The 8,842-nt window shown below is 46.8% G+C and overlaps 1 pseudogene; it reads left to right on the forward strand.

Annotated features, from left to right (window-relative positions):
* Positions 1 to 2,222: 2,222 nt before the first annotated feature.
* Positions 2,223 to 7,806, forward strand: LOC147002336 (translation machinery-associated protein 7 pseudogene; annotated as a pseudogene).
* The last annotated feature ends 1,036 nt before the right edge of the window (positions 7,807 to 8,842 follow it).

Consider the following 8,842-nt stretch of genomic DNA (forward strand, 5'->3'; position numbering starts at 1 on the left):
CTCCTTCTCCCTCTCCTCCTCCTCTCCTCCTCCTCCTCCTCCACCTCCTCCTCCTCCTCCTTCTTCTTCTTCTTCTTCTTCTTCTTCTTCTTCTTCTTCTTCTTCTTCTTCTTCTTCTTCTTCTTCTTCTTCTTCTTCTTCTTCCTCTTCTTCTTCTCCCCCCTCTCTCTGCATTTCTCTGCCTCTACTACTCCCTCAACTCTCCTCACCATGCCCTGAATAAACTCTATTCTATACTATACCTGTCCCTCAGGGGGAAGGGATACCTCAGCATGGGCCTGCAGAGGCACCCTCTTCCCCTACACCTGACTGCACCTCCACCAAACATACTCCTTCTCTCTGTTTTTTATAAAACACAGCAGTGCGAGTGTTTGTAGCAGAGTTAGGTGGACTTTGATTCAGAAGTCCAGTTTATATACATCAAGGTCATCCCTGTGGCATCTGTGGGCCCCCAAATAAGATTCGTAGTCAAGCCAGAGTCCCCGCAATGCAGGATATGGTGCCAAGAGCTAAAGACCACCACTTGCTCTCCCTCCATGGCTCTTCAACCCTTGCTGATTCTATCTTTCCCTTCAGGTCTGACTATTTGGTTTCATCTCCAAACTCTGTTTCTTGTTTTCACGGACCATGAATGGCATGTCTCCACAGCCCTCTCTGCTGCCACTCTTGCCAACTGCATCCCACTTTCTCGTTCTTTATTCAGTGAGGAGGGAACAGGGTCTCATGTAGCTCAGGCTGGCCTCGAACTCACTAGGGAGTCAAGGATGAACACTGATCCTGCTACCTCCCTCCTTTGAGTGCTGGGATTATATCTGTGAGGTGCCACACCTGGTTTATGCTTTGCTCAGGCTAGAACCCAGGGCCTTGTGCACATTAGGCAAGCACCCTGGCTCCAGATCTGCAGCCCCAACTCCTCCAACACTCCCTTCTCAGTGTGTGGGAGCAAAGTGAATATAAACTGGATCTCCCCCCCCCCTTTTTGTTTATCTAACACCTCTCCTCCTCCTGCCTTTTCTTCCTCCCTCTTTATTTCTATTTCTCCCCCCCCTCTTTCTTTTTGGCAATACTATATTAGACAAACTCTGTTCTACCACTGAACCATACCCCCATACTCACTCAGAAACTTCCAAAAATCCCATCCTCCTTTGGAGTCAAAAGCAAATCCCCTGCAAAGTATGGTGCCATGCATACTTTGCCTCTCTGCTGTCTCCTCTCTGTAGCCCTGGAACTCACATCTCTCCTCTTTATCTTTGACTTCTAGCCACCCTGGACTCTTTTCGGCCTTCCTATGTCACTATCCCTTTGGTCCCATACCATATTCCTCTACATGGGATGTTCTAACCATACCTCTCTTCTGCACCCCTCCCCCCAACCCCCAACCTCTTTTGTCTAATTTACCATGCCTACTTTTTCAAATAATCCTTCTGTAGGTATCAGGAGTCTCCCAGTCATCTGTGTCAATGTCACCATTATCCCTTCCCTGTGTGGGACATAGCAGTTTGCAATGATACACTTCTGCAATCCTCTGACCTGCCTCTCTGCCTTCCGTGAGGACAAAGATGCACGCGCTGGCTGCTTCTAGTGAATGCTGGTTACCTGACTTCCCCATTTCTTTCCCCCCTGGCCCTTTCTTTCTTTCTTTTTTTTTTTTTTTTTTTGGTTTTTTGAGACAGGGTTTCTCTTTATAGCTCTGGCTGTCCTGGAGCTCACTTTGTAGACCAGGCTGGCCTCGAACTCAGAAATCCGCCTGCCTCTGCCTCCCGAGTGCTGGGATTAAAGGCGTGCGCCACCACGCCCGGTCCCCTGGCCCTTTCTAAGAGCAGCCATCATTTCCTTTGTGAGATCAACTCTGCCCTTTTGTATGGCTAACAGGAACTCTTGTCCTTGTCACAGTGGCTGGCACTGTCGGGAATATGGTATAGTGCATTTTGAGGTGCTCTTTTCCTGGTCATGCATGGTTGATTTAAAATGTTTTATTTTATGCATATGACTGTTTGCCTTCAAACATGTCCATGCACCATGTGTGCCAGAAGAGGGTGTCAGACATCTTGACATGGAGTTACAGTCAATTGTGAGCTTCCATGTGGGTGCTGGGCATTAAACCTGGCTCCTTCTGGTCTGTCCTTCAAGCCTTTTAGTTGGCCTTTCTAAAAGGCAACGCCGAATCTTTATTGGATGGTTGGGGGCGTGTCTTCTGATCTGCCTGCAGCCATCTCTTCACCATGATGATAGTTAACAAGAGGACAGAGCTGATGTTCAAAAGAAGGTATCACTGCGAGCACCATGGAGAGACTGAGGCAGGGCGATTCTTACCACGTAGTAAAGCTATGTTAAAGGTAAGGCTTCGACGCACATCTTCAGAGTTGGTGAGAGGCAAAGTTTCCCATTGTAGAGGATCAAACAACTGTCGTGAATTTTCTTGGTTGACTTTCCCTCATGGATCCTTTCTTCCTTGCTGGTACCTTAGTGAGGGAACCTTCACATTTGTTCCTTCCCCATGATCTTTGCAAGGCCTCCTTAGCGGTGAAGGGTTTTTAATGGAACCCGTGAGCAGATGATTTCCTTTGGGCGCAATGATACACATTGGATCTTACACATTTCTTTCTTTTCTTTCCCCTCCTCTATTCTACTGTCACCATGAAAGGAACATTCCCAGGAGAACCAGGTAGTTCAAAGCGAAGGATGAGGGATGTATAGAGCAAAGATGCCTCAGTGAAGCTCAGCCTAGATCAGCCAAAGTCAGGCTGCTGTGTAGACATATGAACAGTGATGAGCTGTTCTAAGTCTGAGGCAAATTTGTTACACAGCGGAAGCTAGCTGGCACAATCATCGGCGAAGGAGATTCTACAGGGCAAAGCTGCTTCTGTGGTCAGTGATGAGGATGACTGCTGGCTTTCCTAACTCTCTGTCACATTTGGGCATGGATAACTTCTCATGCTGTCTCTTTTGAATTCACTTTTTTCAACTTTGGTCATTATCCCCATCTCCCACATAACTTGTACACTGTCTTCCCTACCGTTTGCTGGTCAAGGAGACAGTTGCCATGGCAACCCTCCATCTGCCTGCTCTCTCTGCTCTCCAAACTCTAAATCCCACCAGTCTCTTTTCAACAACAACAACACAATAAAAATAACAAGCTGATCAAAGCCTGCTTGCATTTGGTAACATGCAAACTAAAAACAAACAGCATCAAACAGCATCAACAGCCTTTCTGATGTGTTAAACAGCCAGGCTGTCTGGGCCAGGCCAGCACTCCAGGAAGAAGGCGCCCAGATAGGATCAGACATGCAAAGGAGCAAAGGATATGTTAGGAGACTTGGCTGTGGAAGCCAGTTACAGGGGAAGAAAAAAGGGAAGGGACGGGACAAGTCATCTTGTCAGAGACAAGTCTGATGCCTGTTGAAGGAGGGTGGGAAATGAGGGCTGGTGCATGGAGAAGCCACAGAGCGGATTGTGCTTGACTAGGGGTGTGCCTGCCAAAGTCACTCTGTAGAAGAGGCCTATGGGAAGGGGCTTCTGGCTCTGTGCCTTGCCTGTGCCCAACCACTGAGGGTGTGGGGAGGCATCTGAGAGAAGTAAGCGCAGCTTCAGTCAGCTGTTCTCACACAGGAGAACCGGGCCATGCTGTACTGTGGCCACCAAATTCTCAGTCCCTGAATGGCCTTTGCCCCAACCTGGTAAGAAAATGTGTCTTCATAACGTGTTGAAAGAATGGGTACTAAGGCAGGAGAGGTGGCTCGGTTCACAAAATGCTTACAAGTAGAGCCCGATCACCAGAACCCATATAGAAATTATCCCAGTGCTGAAGAGGCAGGAGGATTCCTGGGGCTTGGTGACCAGGAAGCCCACCCTACTCAATGAGCTACAAAGCCTTTGGAAGAGCAACTCCAGAAACAAGGTGGGTGGCTCCTGAAGAAACGCAGAGCTTAGCCTGGCCACCACATGCATGGGCACATACATGTGTGCAGCAGCACCCCCAACCACATGTGTGCCTACCCTTTAAAGAACAGGCAGTGGGAGAGGCTCAGGTTTCTGGTCTCCCAGGAGGGAATCTGGCCATTTCGGAAGGTAATTATGTGGAGCAGACATGGAGTACCTGCTTTAGCGACAGGTACCCGAGGCCAGTGTCTTTCTCAGTCTAAATTTGGAAATCTCTCCAGATGGCTTTGGAGCAGGCCATAGGATTTGGCTCTTTTGTCGTCCCCCCCCACTAATACGGTATAAATTGTTGAAGACTGCATGATCCCCAAACAGGAGCATATAAGCCATTTCTGTCTGTTCCCCTTGATAGCAAAAGAAGGTGTGGGAGAGAAGGATCAGCCAAGGATGACCATTCATTCATTCATTCACTCATCCAGCAAGTACTAGTTGTGCTATTGCATGCGTGGGAAAGGGAAGCTTTGACTTATAATGTCTCAAGCTCTCACGAGAGATGTCTCCATCTGGATATGACCTTGTTCTGTCTCCTTAAGTACTAGGAGTTGAGGCTCATTGAAGTTCTTTTTAAATTCACGTTTGACAACTCCATAAAAATCTTTCTGATGATGTCTCCTTCTCCCTCTCTGCTCTAAGGAAGGGGATTCGGGACTGGGGGGGGTGATGATACAAGGCTGTGACATTTCAGTCATGTAGACAAGGTCAGCTCTGGAGATCGAGTGACGTCATGGAAAACAGAGTTAATAAAACTTTACTGTGTTCTTGAAACTGAAAATAGGCCTTTTTTTTTTTTCAAAGTGCTCTGTAGCCCAGGCTGGCTTCCAACTCAAGATCCTTCTACCTCAGTTTACCCTTTCCTCCAAGGATTGGGGCAACGGGTATAGACTGCCAAGACTGAAAAGAGTAGAGCTTAAAAGTTAATGCAGTATGAAAGGCTGGAGAGGTGGCTCTGTGGGTAAGGGCACTTGATGTTCTTACAGAGGACCTGAGTTCAGTTCCCAGCACTCACATCTGCTAGTGTTGATCAACACCAGGGACACCTGAGCCAAGGAAGACTCTCTGGGTTTATAGTGTTAAGTAAAGGCTGTGATGTTGTCTCCTTCTGTATTCCTCATCCTCTGGCTTTTGTGTTAACACTGAGACCCACGTGTCAAGAGTGAATGGCTCAGAGGCAGAAGAGCCTAATATATAGAGGGATGCTTACTGAAGGTTCCCAGGTGCCAGGGCACACAGACAGAGTGCTTGGCAAGGCACTGTGGCATCTCAATTTATTGCATCCATTATCTGAGTTAGGGATAATGTGAAGTTATGACTATGAGGCAGGCAGAAAGATATGAGTGTTTATAATTCCTTGCTCCTGCCTGTCTGCATTGGGAGCGTTGTGAGAACCTCTCCTATCTTTCTCCATATCTTAGAACCATTTAATTAAATTTAATTTGTTCTCTGGACCCTGGAAAAGACAGAAGGGAGCCAGCGTTTGCTGTGTGCCAGACACTTCATTAAACATTTTTCATGCTGGAAGCTATACACAGCACTTCAGTCTCCCATTTAATCTTTCCATCAGCCTGTGCAGAAGGGCTTGCTATCCACAGTCTATATGTGTGGTAATGCTGGAACTTTGAAAGGCTGGGTAACCCAACTGCAGTTCCTTAGGTGTTGTCTCTGCTATTCATTTGTCCATTTAACCACCTGTTTGTCTATTGGATTATCTGTCTACCTCCACCACACACTTAGAAAATACTTCTTGATCACATATCACAGGTTTTTATGATGGATTCTGGGGTATTGTCAGTCTGCCCTTATGGAACTCACACTGTGCTAGGGTGGGTGCTCACACCTTCCTGGACTCCTTGGGTGGAATGTCTCAAAGACTTATGCATAGCTCCACTTCAGGGTGCTCTTCATAGCCTCCCTCTAGACCTGGGTACCAAGAGAAATCTGGGGCTTTGCAGTGGTATATGGACTCCTCAGAACCCAGGGAATGAGTGCTTCAAGATGAACATATACTTCAGGGCTCTGAGACTGAGGTGTCCTTGAAGTCACAGACTTTTAGTTTAAGCACCGGATAGAATGGCAGCCGAAGGTGACCTTAAAGGTGGTCATCCTGCCTGTACTTCTACCTCCTGACCAGGTATGTGCTATCCTGTCCATTTCAGCAGTCCTGCCTGGTATTGAACCAAAGGCTTCTCACATGCTAGGTGAGCACCCTACCAGCAGAGATACAAACATCTCCATTCAGTTACTTTTCTCACTGCTGTGACCGAATACCCAACCAGAAGGACTTATTAGAAAAAATAAATTACCTATTTATGTGCATGTCTATGTCTGTGTGCATGTATAAGCATATGGGTCCAGATGCCTGAAGAGGTCAGAAGAGGAGGTTGGATTCTCTGGAGCTGAGATAATAGATGGTTGTGAGCCATCCAACTTATGTGCCGGGGACTGAACTCTGGCCCTCTACAAGAGCAGCAACTATTCTTAACTGTGGAACTGTCTCTTTGGTCCAGTGAAGGGTTTATTTTTTTTTTAATGGTTTATTCATTTTTGTTTTATGTGCATTGGTGTTTTGCTTGCATGTATGTCTGTATGAGGGTGTTAAATAGCTTGGAGATGGCTTATAGACAGTTGTAAGTGCCTGTGTGGTTGCTGGGAATTGAACTAGGGTCCTCTGGAAGAGCAGCCAGTGTTCTTAACTGCTGACCAATCTCTCCTGTCCTAGAAAGGTTTATTTGTAACTTATCCTAAATGGAAGATATCCTATTGTGGCAGAGAATGGCAGAAACATTAGGAGTCTGGACCAGTGTCCAAAGCTAGGAAGCAGAAATTAGACAGAAAGTCGGTGTGGTCTGCAAAACCAACTGTCCACTCAGTGACCCCTCCCCTCTTCTTCCAATGAGTCTCCAAGAGGTTACACAACCTTCTGAAACAATAGTGCCAGCTGAAGACCAAGTATTCAAAGACATGAGCCTGTTGGACATTTGACATCCAAATCACAATGGTATCACCTACAGTATTCAGGGCAGCCCCAGCCAGAACACACATGACTGAACTGTTAGACAGTGAGAAATGCTGCCTACATTTGTAGGAATAGCAGATGGTTGAGATGTGTGAATCAACTGGCAGATGGGTTGATTGAGACCAAGATAGAAAGTGAATGATCTGTGCAGCTGCTAGGGGGACTTAGATACCTCCATGGTTAAATGCCTCCATGGTTAGATACCTCCATGGTTAGATATGTCCATGCTTAGATACCTCCATGGTTAGATACCTCCATGGTTAGACACCTCCATGGTTAGATATGTCCATGTATGGATACCTTCATGGTTAGATATCTCCATGCATAGATACCTTCATGGTTAGATACCTCCATGCATAGATACCTTCATGCTTAGGTACCTCCAAGGTTAGATATCTCTATGGTTAGATATCTCCATGGTTAGATACCTCCATGGTTAGATACCTCCATGCTTAGACACCTCCATGCTTAGATTCCTCCATGCAGCCCTGGAGGACGCATCCTTTAAAATATGTGAGGGCAACTTCCTACCTAGCAGCTAATCAGGGGCCACGTATTGGTGCGACATAAACACAGGCTGTAAGTCCTGTTTCCTGCTTAGGATCAGGGTCTGATGAAGATACTGGAGGTGCCTTGTAGGGCTGGGAAGGTGGCAAAAGGAAGCTCTTGAAACAGCCCAAGAAGCAGGCCAAGGAGATGGAGGAAGAAGATGAAGCTTTCAAGCAGAAACCAAAGGAGGAACAGAAGATACTCGAGGAGTTAAAACCCAAGGCCTTGGGGAAGGACCCCCTGGCCACAGGTGGAATTAAGAAATCTGGCAAAAAGTAAGCTGTTCCTCACATCTGGGGTGATGGTGACCCCCTCTTCCATTCCTATTTAAACATCTGGATTCCTTGTCATAACATCTTTGCCACCTAATAGCTAGAATGAAGTGTTATTCTGGAGCCTGTTGTTCTACATTGTAGTAAACTTTTGTAAAAAAAAAATGAATAAAGTGAATTATGCAAAAAAAGATACCTCCATGCATAGATACCTCCATGTATAGATACTTCCATGCTTAGATACCTCCATGTGTAGATACTTCCATGCTTAGATACCTCCATGATGCTGTGTCATGTTCTTTAGCTTTGCTTGGTTGTAAGTTTGCCTGGAATGTTTGTTCTTACGGCCCACACTGGTACAGCTGTCTTGTGATGGCTAGGCGACAAGACTAGGATTCTCTCCCTCCCTCCCTCCATCCCTCCCTCCCTCCCTCCCTCCCTCCTTCCTTCCCCCTCCTCCTTTTCCCTCCTCCTTCTCCTTCTTCCTCTCTCTCTCTCTCTCTCTCTCTCTCTCTCTCTCTCTCTCCCCCCATGTTTTCTAGTTTTCTATGTAGACCAGGTTAGCCTCAGAATTACAACCTGCCTGTCTGGCCTCTTGAATGCTGACATTAAAGGCATGTCTCACTATGCTCCACTGGAATCTGTTTTATCATGTATGGCAATTACTGTGCTGAGTCACCAAATAGACCACTCTTTGGTGAGCCTGGCGTTGACCATTAGGTTGGTGGTCTCACCACATTATGGGGCCAGACAGAAGGAGTGTTTGGGTTGCTGGCTGGATACTCACAGCTTGTTCAGGAGTTATCTGGGTTATGGGAGGCTTATTGGCCATTGTGTGGTGAAGTCAGCCTAAGCAGATGTCTATGCAGCTGGAAAGTCTCCATGAAGCCCCATGGGGAATTGTTTTGTTGCTTAATGAAGGAAGCTGGGGCCCTGAGGTCAGGTCCAGCAATGGCTTGTCAAAGAGCTGAGAAAAAGTCTAGTGCAGTAATATTTTTATTACTCTGTGTGTCCTCCCTCAAGAGCTGCAAGCTGAAGGCCCATTGGTGGGGCCACAGCCAGCTTCTTC

The sequence above is a fragment of the Mus caroli genome, unplaced genomic scaffold, assembly GCF_978045245.1.
Source record: "Mus caroli unplaced genomic scaffold, Mus_caroli_1 scaffold_10, whole genome shotgun sequence".
NCBI classification, from domain to species: Eukaryota; Metazoa; Chordata; class Mammalia; order Rodentia; family Muridae; genus Mus; species Mus caroli.